The following is a 15073-nucleotide window of genomic DNA, read 5'->3' as shown; positions in this document are numbered from 1 at the left end:
ATATCTTGCTGCTCCTTGGTGTGCAGATGATAGATAGGATACATATATTTTATTTCAGTTTCAAAGCTTGTTATGGGTTTACTTCTGTAAGAGTGCTGGTTGTTCTTCCTGGCTCCCAGCCAATAACCTGGAAGTTTACTTTGGTTAGTCATGAATTCAGACCAAGTGTTTTGTTCTGAAACTGCCCGGCTGTGTTTACAGAAGTGAAGAAAAGTTGAAAGATAAGCAAGTGTCCAAGGCCATGCAGTTTTTGGCAGCTGCATTGTTCATGACAGATCTCTGTGCCACTTCTCTTTGAAATGTGTGTGTTCTATACCAACTGGGAGTTTTTCACTAGGAAATCGAGGCTTATTTTGGCACTCTTCTGCAATTGACACTTTGTGCTTTTTTAATTTTTTTTTCTTTTTGCCTTGTTAGTGTTAAAAATATTAAAATCTCTAAGTTTGTGTTAATTTTGGGCCAGCATTGGGGCCCATTCACACTAACTCGCTGTGCTAATGAGTGGTGGTACGTTATATGCAATGTGAGCCTTTCATTCTGAATGACTTCTCAATTTACCTTGCAACAGATGTGTGTCCAGTGCATGTGCAGTTCTATGCGTATCCATTGGCAAGGTGCAGTGGGTGCCATTTAAATACATGGTACTGCATCACACCAACTTGCTTAGTATGTATTGGTGTACGTTACCACTGCAGGATGTGAACCAATAAGGAATACTATAGGGCTTATAAAACAGGCAACTGAGCCACAGTTTGGCTGCTCTCCTGTTCTTCCACCGGAAATCTGACATAACAGCCTGACAGGGCTGTACACATGCTGTAGCTATCATCATGCTTTTCTTTGCAGCTGCAGCAGTTTTTAATTGCATCTGCTGAGTCTGACAAATGACACCGCCTGTCAAACTTTCCCATTGAGTTTGACGAGGCTGCACCGCACACAGAAGCCAAATGCTTGGCTCTCTGTTGCAGCATGGTCCCGCAAAGTAAAATTGCCATTCAGCAACAAAGTTTAAAAAAAAAAAACAAAAAAAAAAAAACAGGCGGCAGTAAAACCTTAACTGACTGCCGTACCGTCTTCTGAAAAGCAATCCACCATGGTTACATCATTTAAAATGTCTATATGGAAGCTGTTTTACCTATGTTTTATTTCTGTCCGCTCAATCCTAACATTTGCAGAGTACTGCCTTTTTATACTTCGTTTTTCTCTGCTAAAGTAGAGCAACACAGGTCACCTTTTCGTCTCCAGGCTGTGACTGGACAAGGAAGGAAAAGACCTGCTTGGCCCAGCTGCTGTCCTTCCTTCTCCCACACTGAGTGCTACTCTGCACAGGAAGACAAGAGGCAGAAACAGTCATGTTCAAAGGCAGAATAAGTAGGACATGCCACCGGAGTGTAGTATTAATATAAACAAATAGCAAAGATACAGAACACTCACAAGATATTGGTTAAAAATGTTCATCTGATGGTATGATGTCCTTGCACTGCATCCATGGCTGCAGGATAGGGAAGGTTCTGCAACACATCCTGTGGCCACCAGGAAGTCCAACGGAATCGACATGGGGCGCATGGAAATAATGTCAGTTCCATGTGTTCCACCCTAGTTCCATTGGACTTTTGGTGGCCACAGGAAGCGTTGCAGACCTTTCCCTATCCAGCAGCCGTAGATGCAGTGCAAGGACGTCATGGGAGACCAGAAGGACACTATACCATCAGGTGAACATATTTTAACCGATATCTTGTGAGTGTTCTGTATCTTTGCTATCCGTTTATATTAATACTACACTCTGGTGGCACTTCCTACTTGTTCTGCGTTTGCTTATTCCACAGAGCTGGCTTTCTGAGGACAGCTGCCACCTTTTTGTTTTATCACATGGACTCCGGGACATTTTAACTTTCAGTGGTAATATGAACACCCATGCGATCCGATTCCAGTGCGGACCAAAAAAGGTCCTGTACCATTTTGGTCCGAATGCATACGAAATCGGACCTACAAACTGTATAGCTTAATTTGCATGTCGCAGATAGCAATGCGGTGCAGATCACATGCGATATGTCTGTGTTCGCACAAGTGTGAACCCAGCCTTAATTAAAAAACACCAAAAATCCTGCTGGCTCCACCCTTGGGCCCCAAAGTGCCTTCCAAAGTATAGCAATTGATGTAGAACATATCTAATGTGCACTGTACTGCTATTCCAACGTGTCAATGTAGCCTAATAACTGTACAAATGTCATACATGTTTGCTATTATCACCTCCTACTAGTGCTGAAGAACAGACTAGGCAAGATGGGTAGTATGAAATGTGGATAATAGTAAAGGTAACACAGATTTGTATGCATGCAATTTCAGGGTGCTTGCATTGGGGTTTCTTTTACACCTGGGATACCCTCAGAAGAGTGATTTATGGAGGATTGTTTTTCAGAGAGTGTTTGACAGGTGACTGGGAGAGGTTATGTCACCTCCTCTCCTGGGTGTCTATCGGCAATCCCCACAGGTAATCGCTGGGATAGCCACGGATAGCTGCAGTTGCCCCCAAGCCCCAACCCATCACATGTCTAGCTGCGCCTGCCGAGCCCTGTACAACACAGCCACAGCTGCAGGATTTGGCAGATCCCTGCCATTGTCGTTTGTACTGGCATAACTAGTTGCCCATGTGAATGTAGCCTAAAGCTACAGCTCAACCTCCTGTCTTTAGCGCTTACCCAAGTATCAAATATCAAAAGTATTTTTTTCGTATCATGTACAACTTGAATGAGATAAAAATGTAGTAACATCTGCAGTTACACAAGGAATGTTCTCACTGAGTTTACATAGAATAGAATGACAGTGTCATGGGTAGTGTCCTGCTGCTGGGAAGATATGCCTTCAGCTGACCACATAGCAAAACGGCTGCTGTGATAACGTGCCGAGTTCTCTGGAAGAAGATGAAATTGTTACCACCGTCTCCAAGTGAAGACGAGTGTTTGTTGTAACATGTATACTTTATGTAAGAGGAGAGCTTTCCTTTTGAGGGTACTTCATCGCTCTACATAACCTCATCGCATTTCCCTGTTTATATACAGGATCTCACAAAAGTGAATACACCCCTCACGTTTTTGTAAATATTTTATTATCTTATTTGACAACACTGAAGAAATTACACTTTGCTACAATGTAAAGTAGTGAGTGTACAGTTGTAGAGCTGCACAATTAATAGTCAAGAATTGTTATCGCGATCTTGACTAAAGTGCATCACAATTCTTTCTATGCAAAGAATTCTCTCTGCTCTTCTGAAGCCACAGCCCTCAGAAGAAAGAGAAAAACTGGGCTGTCTGTCAAGAATCAAAACAATCTTTGTCAGTTGAACTTAAAGTGGACTTCCACCCTAAAGTTCCGCTCATCGGAATCCCCCCCCCCCCCCCCCCTGGTGCCACAATTGGCATCTTTCAGGGGAGAGGGGGGTGCAGATACCTGTATAATCCATGTATCTGCACCCACTTCCAAAAATAGCTAGCCACAGAGGCGCGTGCCCCCCCCCCCCCCCCCCCGTTGTGTTCTGGGAAACACACAGTTCCCAGGACACAACGGGAACCAGTGAAGACGTGCAGCGTGACTCGTGCATGCGCAGTAGGGAACCGGGCAATGAAGCCGCAGCGCTTCATTTCTCGATTCCCTGACAGAGGATGGCGGCGGGGGCAACCGAGAGACGAGCGATTGCTCGTCATCTGCTGCCGACATCGCTGGACCCTGGAACAGGTAAGTGTCCATTTATTAAAAGTCAGCAGCTGCAGTATTTGTAGCTGCTGACTTTTAATAATTTTTTAAGGTGCCACTCCTCTTTAAGTATAAACATTGTAAATGTAACCACTTACACATTAAACCTTTTTTCTGACATTTGGTTTCAAGTTAAAATCCTTTTTTTGCTAGAACACATATATATATATATATATATATATATATATATATATATATATATATATATATATATATATATATATATATATATATATATATATCTCTATATCTCATCTCAGGGGGAAGTGGGGGTGCATATTATATGCAGATTCCCCCCCCCAATTTTTAACCTTCTGCCGCTCTCTGCAGCTTCGGGGGTATTTTTGGCCACACTCGGCCGTTCTCTGCGGCTTTTGGAAAGCTGAAAGCCGCCGAGAACGGCCGACTGTGGCCGAAAATGGCCAAAAGCCGGCGAGAACTACCGAGCGCCGCCGAGATACACAGGACATCCGCTCTGTATCTCGGTGGCGCCATTTTTAAATGACAAAGCCACAGAAAAGGCTGCAAATGACTGACGAGGCTGCATTGCAAGGCTGCGAGTGACTGACGAGGCTGCATTGCAAGGCTGCGAGTGACTGACGAGGCTGCATTGATGGGCATTTAAATGTAAGTTTTTTTTCCTTAAACTTCCCTCCTAAAAGTTTTTTTCTTTTAAATTCCCCCTAAACTTGGGGCGCGTGTCATACGCCGATAATATATATATATTATAAATTTTTTTTTTTTTTTTTTAGTAGACACCCTAGAGGATAAAATGGTGGTTGTTGCAATATTTTATGTCGCGCTGTAGTTGTGCAGCGGTCTTTCAAATGCATTTAAAAAAAACAAAAAACAAAAAAAAAACAGTAAAGTTAGCCCATTTTGTATAATGTGAAAGATTTTGCCTCACGAAAATCGTGATCTTTTTTTATTCTAAGCAAAAAAATCGTGATTCTCATTTTGGCCAGAATTGTGCAGCTCTAACAGCTTGTATAATAATGTAAACTTGCTGTCCCTCAAAATAACTCAACACACAGCCATTAACCAGTTTCAGACCGGACCAATTTGCTGGTCAAAGACCAGACCACTTTTTGAGATTCGGCACTGCGTCGCTTTAACTGACAATTGCGCGGTCGTGCGACGTGGCTCCCAAACAAAATTGACGTCCTTTTTTTCCCACAAATAGAGCTTTCTTTTGGTGGTATTTGATCACCCCTGCGGTTTTTATTTTTTGCGCTATAAACAAAAATAGAGCGACAATTTTGAAAAAAACGCATTATTTTTTACTTTTTGTTATAATAAATATCCCCCAAAAATATATCAAAAAACATTTTTTTTTCCTCAATTTAGGCCGATACGTATTCTTCTACATATTTTTGGTAAAAAAAAATCGCAATAAGCGATTATTGATTGGTTTGCGTAAAAGTTATAGCGTTTACAAAATAGGGATAGTTTTATAGCATTTTTATTAATAATTTTTTTTTTTTTTTTACTAGTAATGGCGGCGATCTGCGATTTTTATTGTGACTGCGACATTGTCGGGGACCCATCGGACATTTTTGACACATTTTTGGGACCATTGTCATTTATACAGTAATCACTGCTATATAAATGCAGTGATACCTGTGTAAATGGCAGTGAAAGGGTTAACCTGTGGGTGGCAGTGTAGGGGTTAAGTGTTCCTAGGGGTGTGTTACTAACTGTGGGGGGGGTTGGGCTTTCATTTAGTGTACACTGATCTCTGCTCCAATCACATGGAGCAGAGATCAGCGTCACTAGTTGCTAGGCAGAATGGGAAAATGTTGTTTATACAGCATTTCCTCCATTCGGCCGCTCCGTGAGACGATTGCGGGGATGCCCGCGGCGATCGAGTCCGCGGGTCCCGCGACCGGACTCACGGGGGTCCCGACCAGCGCGGGAGCGCGCCGCCGGCGGCGCGCTCCCGATGGCACGGCGGCAACGAATATTGGACGTACATGTACGCCAATATGCCTGCCCATGCCATTCTGTCGACGTACATCGTCGTGCGCTGGTCGGGAAGTGGTTAATGTCTAAACCACTGGCAACAAAAGTGAGTACGCCCTTAAGTGAAAATGTCCAAATTGAGCCCAATTAGCCATTTTCCCTCCCTAGTTTGTAAACCCTCATGGTTTTTCACCTTAATGCATTCTGTGCATTAAAGGGATTGTAAAGTGAATTTATTTTTTTTTTTAAATAACAAACATGTTATACTTGCCTCCACTGTGCAGCTCATTTTGCACAGAGTGGCCCCGAACCTGCTCTTCTGGGGTCCCTCGGCGGCTGTCTCGGCTTCCTCCCGCAGGTGCTTCTCGCGTTCATGCGAGCTCCCTCGCATGTTGAGAAGCATCTGCGGGCGCGCTCCCATGATACAGCCGGCGGCTATAGCCTCTCGCTGTATCACACGGCCCCGCCCCCCCGGCGCTCCGCGTAAGTGGATGTGATTGACAGCAGCGCGAGCCAATGGCTGCGCTGCTTTTCATCCACTCCAGCCAATCAGCGGCCAGGCTGAACGGTGGAAAGGACGTCGGGGGACGAGCGTGGGACTTTCGAGCGGTGAGGTAAGTAAAACGGGGGGGCTGGGGGCGACGGGACTGTCAGATGTTTTTTCACCTTAATGCATAGAATGCATTAAGGTGAAAAAACATTTTACCTTTACAACCCCTTTTAAGGTGAGAAAACCTCTGTCACTCACCTGAGCCCCGTATTTCCCTCGGAGACGCGCTCTTCCCCTCTGCCCATTGTCTCGGCTCTTGATTGGATAGATTGATAGCAACACAGCCATTGGCTGCTGTCAATCAAATCCAATGATGTGAGGGGTGGGGCAAAGTCAGGCATTCTGCATCTATGGATGCAAATGCTGGACTCGGGAGCATGGGAGATCGCTTCTTCAAGGGGGTTATACGATGTGGGGAGGAGATGCCAGCGCCACCAGGGGTGCCCAGAAGATGACGTTAGGGGCCACTCTGTGCAAAACTAACTGCACAGGGGAGGTAAGTAACATGTTTGTAAAACTACATATTATTATTTTTTATATTTTTTTTTTATATTGTTGAAGATGTTACGCCAAGTAAATTGATACCCAACATGTCACTCTTCACAATTGCGCCCGCTTGTGGATTAGCGACAAACTTTTACCCTTAAAAACCTCCATAGGCGATGGTTACCAGTTTTGAGTTATGTGGTTTGAACACAGTGTTCTGTGCGTGAGCTCATCAGGACCGGGCGTGTTAATTATTTTTTTTTTTTTCTTATTTTACTTTTTCATTTTGAGACTTAAAGGAGATTTTTTTTATTTTTATATTTTTAATTGCACTTTTAGTGTGTGTGTGTGTGTGTGTGTGTGTGTGTATGAGATCTGAGGTCTTTTTGACTCCAGATCTCATATTTAAAGCGGAGCTCCACCCTAAAGTGGACCTTCCTCTCATTGGAATCCCCCCCCCCCCCCTCCGGCGCCACAATTGGCACCTTTCAGGGGGGGAGGGGGGTGCAGGTACCTGTACAGTACAGGTATCTGCACCCACTTCCGGGATAGCTCTCTGCGGAAAGGGGCGTAGATTACGCCCCTTTCCGAAAGTCCCCCGCTGCCTGCTGGGAAACACACAGATCCCAGAGGCAGCGGGTCCATCCTTATTGCACAGCGCGACTCGCGCATGCACAGTAGGGAACCGGGAAATGAAGCCGAAAGGCTCCACTTCCTGATTCCCATACTGAAGATGGCGGCGGCAGCACCCGAGAGACGATCAAGAGATCGGCTTCGGGTACCGACATCGCGGGCGCGCTAGACAGGTAAGTGTCACTATTTTAAAAGTCAGCAGCTGCAGCATTTGTAGCTGCTGGCTTTTAAAAAAAAAAAAAAAAAAACGCGGACTCCCGCTTTAAGAGGTTGTTTCATGCTTCTTTTCTATTACAGGGGATCTTTACTTTCCTCCTAATAGGAATAAAAGTGACCCAATTTTTTATTAGATTTTTTTTGTTCCTATTACAAGGAAAGTAAACATCCCTTGTAATAGAAAATAAGCATGAAACAACTTCTTAAATGCGATATCTGGAGTCAAAAAGACTTCAGATCTATTATTTACACTAAAGTGCAATAATATAAAATATAATTTTTTTTTTTTTTTTTTGAGCTATGGGCAGAAGTGACGTTTTACATCGCTTCCGCCCTCCCATGCCATGGAGCCAAGCAGGGGCCATCTTTCCCCTCAGTCGGCAGCCAGGCATCCACGGGAGAGGACACGATCGTCTCTGCCGCTACTGGCACATTCGGTAAGTGGCGGAGATGACCGGAGCATGGCGGAAGGGGGATGGGCACCTCTCCCGCCACGATAAGTGATCTCGCTGCGAATCCGCCATGGAGACCACTTTTATCTTAAAGAGAAATGCATGGCGTTCCCAAAAATACTAGCTAGCTGCTGCCATAACCCCGGTATTTAGCTTCAAAGTACAGACGTACGGGTACATCGTTTTGTAGATGCATATGTGTATTGAGGCTAACGTAGAGGGGCATTTAGAGGCAGAAAAAAGTCAAACGCCTGTAAAAGCAGAGTTTTGAACTTCCTGTGTGCATGAGGCCTAAAAGTGATAAAAATGAGCCTTCACACTGGTGGTATGCAGACATGCTGGTAGTCTCTCTCCACATCTTCCTCGATTCCCTGCATACTTTGCTGCTTCTCCTCTGCTGTTTACTTTTGATTTTTAAGGACTGCATATCCCATGGTACCTTGCCATCTGCAAGTAAAAATGCCTGTACTGACCCTGCTTCCTGAAACCCTTCTTGGCACCGCTGTAGTGCAGAACGCAGGCTCCGTGAAATGTGACACAGCACTAACTACTCACAGGGTATTGTGAATACATGTCACATTCAGGGAAGTAAATGTGTTGAGCTGTACCAATTGTAAAGGTAAAATAGAAAAAATAACCTGTCTTTATGTACCTGCTCTGTGCAATGGAATTGCACAGAGCGGGTGCGAACCTCCTCTGCTTGCTGGGTTTTTTCTCCTTCCTCAGGATCAACTGTAGGTGAAGGATTGTGTATATAGGATTGTGTTTTATTTTAATTGGATGGACTTGTCTTTGTTTTTTTTATTTTTTTTCAATCTGGCTAACTATGATTACCATGGTCAACAAAGACAGGGACACCGCAATTGTCAGGATCAACCAGGTATTTTTCAAGATAGGAAGGGGAAAATGACATAGCATGAGCACTGTGCTATACAGCAAGATCTTATTATACATTTTTTTTTTTTTTGGTTACCAACACTTTAAGTTTACAAACTTCGAGGTCATAGACATGCGATGTGGAAATGAATTTAGTAGTTTTTTTGACCATAGATACAAATCTGGTTGTTATGAGCAATGTTAGCACTTTTTATGCTCTTAATATGAGACAAGGGTGATTTTTACCTTCCCAAACTCATATTTGTGCTACAGTCAAATGCTTATATTAGGGCAACCTCCGGCACACAAAGCTTCTTTTGCCAGCACTCAACTCCCTCCCCATCAGCAGAGCAGCGCAGGGAAGTGTCAGCGAGACACTAACGTATTCCAATTTCAGAATTCCCCACACCTAACCTGCACGGAGGGGGAGGCACTGTGCCCCCACACATTGTAAAAGATGGGAAACATTGTTTCTCTAATTGCTGTAGCTGCTATCGTCAGCTTTTGTGACAGGGAAGAGATTGAGTGCAGTTCTCCTGGGGGTGGTCACTGTTTCCAGGAGGACTGTCTTGGCCACTGCTAAAGCCAATCAGTCCTGCTAGCCCCACTCACCATCTGGAGGAAGATGAAAATCACAATCGGGTGACAGTTTGTGGAATTACTGTTGAACTTAATCCTGAACCTTTCTGTCACTTACTACTGAACCCCGGCACTCTGTCCCTTTAAGCCATGGCCAGTATTAAGCGCAATGAAAATCGCATCCAACCACTTTCTCAGCTGCGGGGGCCTGACTTATGATCCTACACACAGGCTCACTGCTTTCAGAAAATGCCCCTGACCTGAGCTCTTCCATTGCGCATCCATTCCATATGCTGGTATGTGACATGACATACAAGCACGTGAGCTGGGTGCGAGAGGTGGATCAGCAGGTTGAGTGTGCCAGGACAGGTAGAAGTTTCATCTCTGCTTCCTTTCACCACTCTACATATCAAGCACATCATAGATAAGAGAGTACAGTGATGGAGCAGATGAGCAGGAGGGTACAGCAGTGGGGAAAATAAGCTGGAGGGGTTCAGTGGTGGAGCAGGAAGTTACAGCGGTGGGGCAGATGTACAGTGGTGGAAGAGATGAGAAGGGGGTTTCATTTTTGTGCCAGATGAGCAGGGGGGTTCAGTGTTGGGGCAGATGAGAAGGGGGGTTCTGTGTTGGGGCTGAAAAGCAGGGGGGTAGAGCAGTGGCACAGATGTGAAGGAGGTGTAGTGGTGGGGCAGGAGAGCAGCAGGGGGGTTACAGTGGTGGGGCAGGAGAGCAGCAGGGGGGTTACAGTGGTGGGGCAGGAGAGCAGCAGGGGGGTTACAGTGGTGGGGCAGGAGAGCAGCAGGGGGGTTACAGTGGTGGGGCAGGAGAGCAGCAGGGGGGTTACAGTGGTGGGGCAGGAGAGCAGCAGGGGGGTTACAGTGGTGGGGCAGGAGAGCAGCAGGGGGGTTACAGTGGTGGGGCAGGAGAGCAGCAGGGGGGTTACAGTGGTGGGGCAGGAGAGCAGCAGGGGGTTACAGTGGTGGGGCAGGAGAGCAGCAGGGGGGGTTACAGTGGTGGGGCAGGAGAGCAGCAGGGGGGGTTACAGTGGTGGGGCAGGAGAGCAGCAGGGGGGGTTACAGTGGTGGGGCAGGAGAGCGGCAGGGGGGGTTACAGTGGTGGGGCAGGAGAGCGGCAGGGGAGGTTACAGTGGTGGGGCAGGAGAGCGGCAGGGGGGGCTACAGTGGTGGGGCAGGAGAGCGGCAGGGGGGGTTACAGTGGTGGGGCAAGAGAGCGGCAGGGGGGTTACAGTGTTAAAACAGATGAGAAGATAGTTCAGGGGTGGGGAAGATGTGCAGGGTGGGGGGGGGGGGGGAACAGTGATCTGAAGTGTGGAGTTGCAGGAATTGGGGCTGATCTGAGGTGTGAGAGTGCAGGATGTTAATTTCTCACTATTTTAAGTAGTTTACAGCATTTACTTATAAAAATTCTTTGTGTGATTGAGTGTGAAGTTGAAATTTTTTTTGTTATAAAATCGGCACGCTCAATTTCTTTGAAAACGTTTTTCATCACACTGTGCTCAAAATGTTGCCTACCCCTGGCTTATATAAATACCTATCCTGGGGACCGTTTATTGATACATAACGTCTAAATATTGCCTTTTGTGAGTACTTCGTTTCTGAACGCTTGTTACAAATGACACATTTGTGCTTGATGGTGAGAACTTTAGCGGTTTAAATACGAAGTGTCAGTTTTTATATGTTGCGCTGTTTACTTTCTGGAGTAATTTGTTAAACTGTTTCTAGCATTAGTTTAAACTTGATGCTGTTTGGTAATAAGATATGTTTTTCAAGTGGCAGCCTTAAAAAAAAAAGTAAAATAAAAAGGGGTGGGTGGGTGGATTGGGAAAAGTGGTCTTTTGTTTAATGCCGGCCATACACGGTTCGAATTTCGAAAGAATTTTCTTTCAAAAATCGTATCTAAGAATTTTCGTATGAATTTCGCACCATTAGTGGGCTGCAGCAACAGCCGATTTTCGTGCGGAGATAAAATTTGAGGAATCGGACATGTTGGAAATTTTTAGAAAATTCTTTTCTGTAGCAACATGAGGTGAAATTGAAGGCTTGGTCGACCGAATTTCGAAAATCAATGGTGGCATCATCGGATCACAAAAAAAACGAATTTTCAGATTTTGAAAAAAAATTCGTTCGAAATTCGACCGTGTATGGCCTGCATAAGACTTAGTTGTGTTTTTGGCTTTAATGATGGTGAGGCATGATTTGGGATCTGTGTTTACCTGCGCCACCACCATTGTAATCACCAGCAACGACAAAAAACAAGTGTTTATGTAGTTTAACATATCATGGAATTGCCTTTGCTTAAAGATGTACTTTATTTTTATTTTTGCCTTACGTAGAATAGGGTATGGTTAAATCCTGTCAAACTGTGTCAGGTTTTTATTTATTTTTTCTTCTCCACTGTGTTTCATTGGGAGCTTTCTTTCAATTTCTATACAGAAACGCAGCAAGACGTGAGGGGAAATCCCCCATCTTTTGTTGCAGTGACAACTCTAACATTTTGGATTTCTCATTTTTCTATCCTTCTTATAATGATCACTGGTATAAAGCTACATTTGCATGGGCGACTAGCCCTGCTGCGGATAACGGCTGCAAGAATTTTGCTGCTGAATTTTCCACCTGAGTGGCTAGCTGCAGCTGTTGAGCCCTGTACACTTCTGTGGCAGGTCGTGGCTGTCCGCACAGCCAGCGATTTACCTGCAGTGATCTTTAATGGATGCACTTTGGCAACAAAGTTTGTAATTTTTTTCTTTTTTTTTCTTTTAACCACTTCCCGCCTGCAACGTAGTGCAGGCAAACCGTCGTACCCGTACTTCGCTGGCTACTTCCGGGTTTAGCGCGATCCCCCCCACCCCCTGTGATTGTACACAGCGGGAGCCTGTCGGCAAGTCCCTGCCAATGATTCATGGCTGGGACCTGCTGACTGGCTGTGTACAATCACAGCCCAGAGCTCTACTGTATGTTCATAAACACAGCTCTGTAAGGAGCGATTTGTCCGTTTCTCATCCCTGCAAAGCAGGGATGAGAAACTTAGAGGACTAATAGTAAAAGGGGCGCACTTTACAAACATTACACACATTTAAACCTTTGATTGCCCTAGATGTTTTCTCTTTCTCAGCTTGTGTCATTAGTACAGACACTGTATAGTATTATCACCGTTGTAATATCACTGGAGATGTATCGGGTCCCCCCCAAGCATCAGTTAGTGTGAGATTTCCTGCCGCACTATTGCAGTCCTATTTTATACGTCGCTGATTACCGCCATTAGAAGTAGTAAAAAAATAGAAATTCCAGTAAATATACCATAGTCTGTAGAAGCTATAATTTTCACCTAATCCAATTAATATACACTTATTGGGATTTTGCCTTTTTTTTTTTTTTTTTTTTTTTTTTTTTTAATATTGGACATGTAGCAGAATACTTTTTGATCTAAATCTATTAAATTTTATTTTTTAATGTATTCGTTTTAATAGTGGAAAGTAAAAAATATTTTGTTCAAACTTTTCGGTGTCTCATTTTTATATTGCAAACAACAACAAAAACCCAGTGGTGATCAAATACCCCCAAAGATGATACAAACTTTCGTTTGTGTACAGTGTTGCATGACCGCGCAATTAACAGTTAAAGTAGCATGCTGCCAAATTGCAAAGATTGGCCTGGTCATGAAAGGGGTAAAATCTTCCTTGCATTGTTTTTGCTTTTTATTTGTAATTTTTTTTTTTTTAGCAAGTGGAAAGCTAGTTCACAAAGGAAAAAAAATGTTTTTATTTTTTTAATGCAATTCTCATTGAAGCCAAATGGGGCCAAAAATGGTTAAAAGTACCAACGAAGCCTGTGTACTATGCAACAAGCTTTAAGTGACCCTACCCTTGGGTGTAAACAGGCACAACTGAAAATCATGATTTGTGGTTAGCGCTTTGATCTACCTTTAGCACACAAAAAATGCAAATCTGCGAGCTGCCTCTACCAACCATTCACTTGATTGGAGGCTTGTATTTGGTCACTTGCACAATATTGATGTCTTACAGTTGGCTTGAGTAAAATGGCATGGGGAGGATATTGCAAAGGGTAGTAGCTGGAGCAACAATTTGGATCTTTTATACAGCTAATTTGAATTCTGGTGGATTGCCATGGGTTACTGTACTAGACACTAGACTCCTTGCAAGATTTTTGGCTAATGGTTTGCAGACATATATATATATATATATATATATATATATATATATATATATATATATATATATATATATATATATATGTGTGTTTGTTTTTTTTTTTCTCTTTATAATGTACAGGTTGACCAGATTGCCGTTCACCGTGTAATTGTAAGTCAAAACTCCTCCTATTTTACAGATCATCTGACACTATGTGCATAAAGAGTACGCAGACTGTTTAAAGCTTGATCCTAATTAGTGGCTGTGGGGAAATGGCTTCATCACTTGAACTCCGGGAATTCAGGCACATTGTCAAATGTTAAGACGTACTATGAGTAAAATCCATGGAGGTGCATGCCACCTTCTTTAGTTACATCTGACAGTTTTATGGAGCTCCCAATAATTAGCCCCCCCCCCCGCTGTTGATTCTCAAAAGCCTTTGTATGTTGTGAATACAATAACATGATACAAAGTGCTCTGATTGGGTGGGTAGGATTAGGGGAGGTGCAAACACAGCTGCATGTGACCCTGCAAATGAAGGAGCAGCGACCAGAAGGACCAGCTATCCTTGGCTCCCAAATACTGTCAGATATAAATGAGAGATACTGTAAGTTAGAGAAGTTCATGAGGTGATATGCACCTCATTGGACTTGACTCATAGTATGCTTGAATATTTTACAAAGTGGCCGAGGTCCTTGAGTTCAGCTTTAAGCTGGCCAAAGATGGAGTCAGATTTGGCCACTTCGGCAGGGACTGGCTGAATATCAATCCAGTTGTGGCCACTCCCACTTGCAAGGAGTCGATCTAATGATCAACTTCTGTTGAACGGGCTTATTGGAAAATGTTTATGATCAGCTGGCAGCAGCCACTGATCAGTGTATTCTGACAATGGTGGAGTCTAGCTGTCAGAATACAAAATCCCAGCAGGGAGCATTCCATTGCTTGTGCCTACTGATTGATCAGGAAAAAATACAAGTCCTCTATGGACAGCCTTGGTATGAGCCTGTTAAAAACCAAAGGTCCATAGATTATATTTTTTAGTATTAGTACCCTTTGCATACTACAGATACACTATATTTCTAATGATTGGATGGCAGCCACTTGATCGATACTGCATCCTGGTTTCTTAGGATACCGACCCCACACAGCCTGTTCACTGAGGTGTGTGAGTGCCGCTCATCACCTATTAGAAGTCTGTCAAACCTGTACTGTTTCTCAGAAGAGAAATGATGAAATTCTTTTATAAACACCTTACATCACTTGTCTTATGACTATGTAGACGTAGGATCTTAGGCGGCGTTCTAATGTCTTATTCACATGGCTTGCATTTAATATTCTTCCCCTGGGAAAGCTAAAAGCTGCTAGTTTGAAATGTAAGTGTATCTCGTGATGGATACGGTT

General features: G+C 44.0%; 1 protein-coding gene across 5 annotated transcripts in view; it reads left to right on the top strand.

Annotated features, from left to right (window-relative positions):
* The window catches only part of RALGPS2 (Ral GEF with PH domain and SH3 binding motif 2), a 342255-nt gene that overhangs the window by 16131 nt on the left and 311051 nt on the right, over nt 1-15073 (top strand). The window lies entirely within an intron of this gene.

This window comes from Lithobates pipiens, unplaced genomic scaffold (assembly GCF_037356315.1).
Source record: "Lithobates pipiens isolate NorthernLeopardFrog02 unplaced genomic scaffold, aLitPip1_a1.2 Scaffold_23, whole genome shotgun sequence".
Classification (NCBI taxonomy): domain Eukaryota; kingdom Metazoa; phylum Chordata; class Amphibia; order Anura; family Ranidae; genus Lithobates; species Lithobates pipiens.
This window is presented reverse-complemented; position numbering and strand designations above follow the sequence as displayed.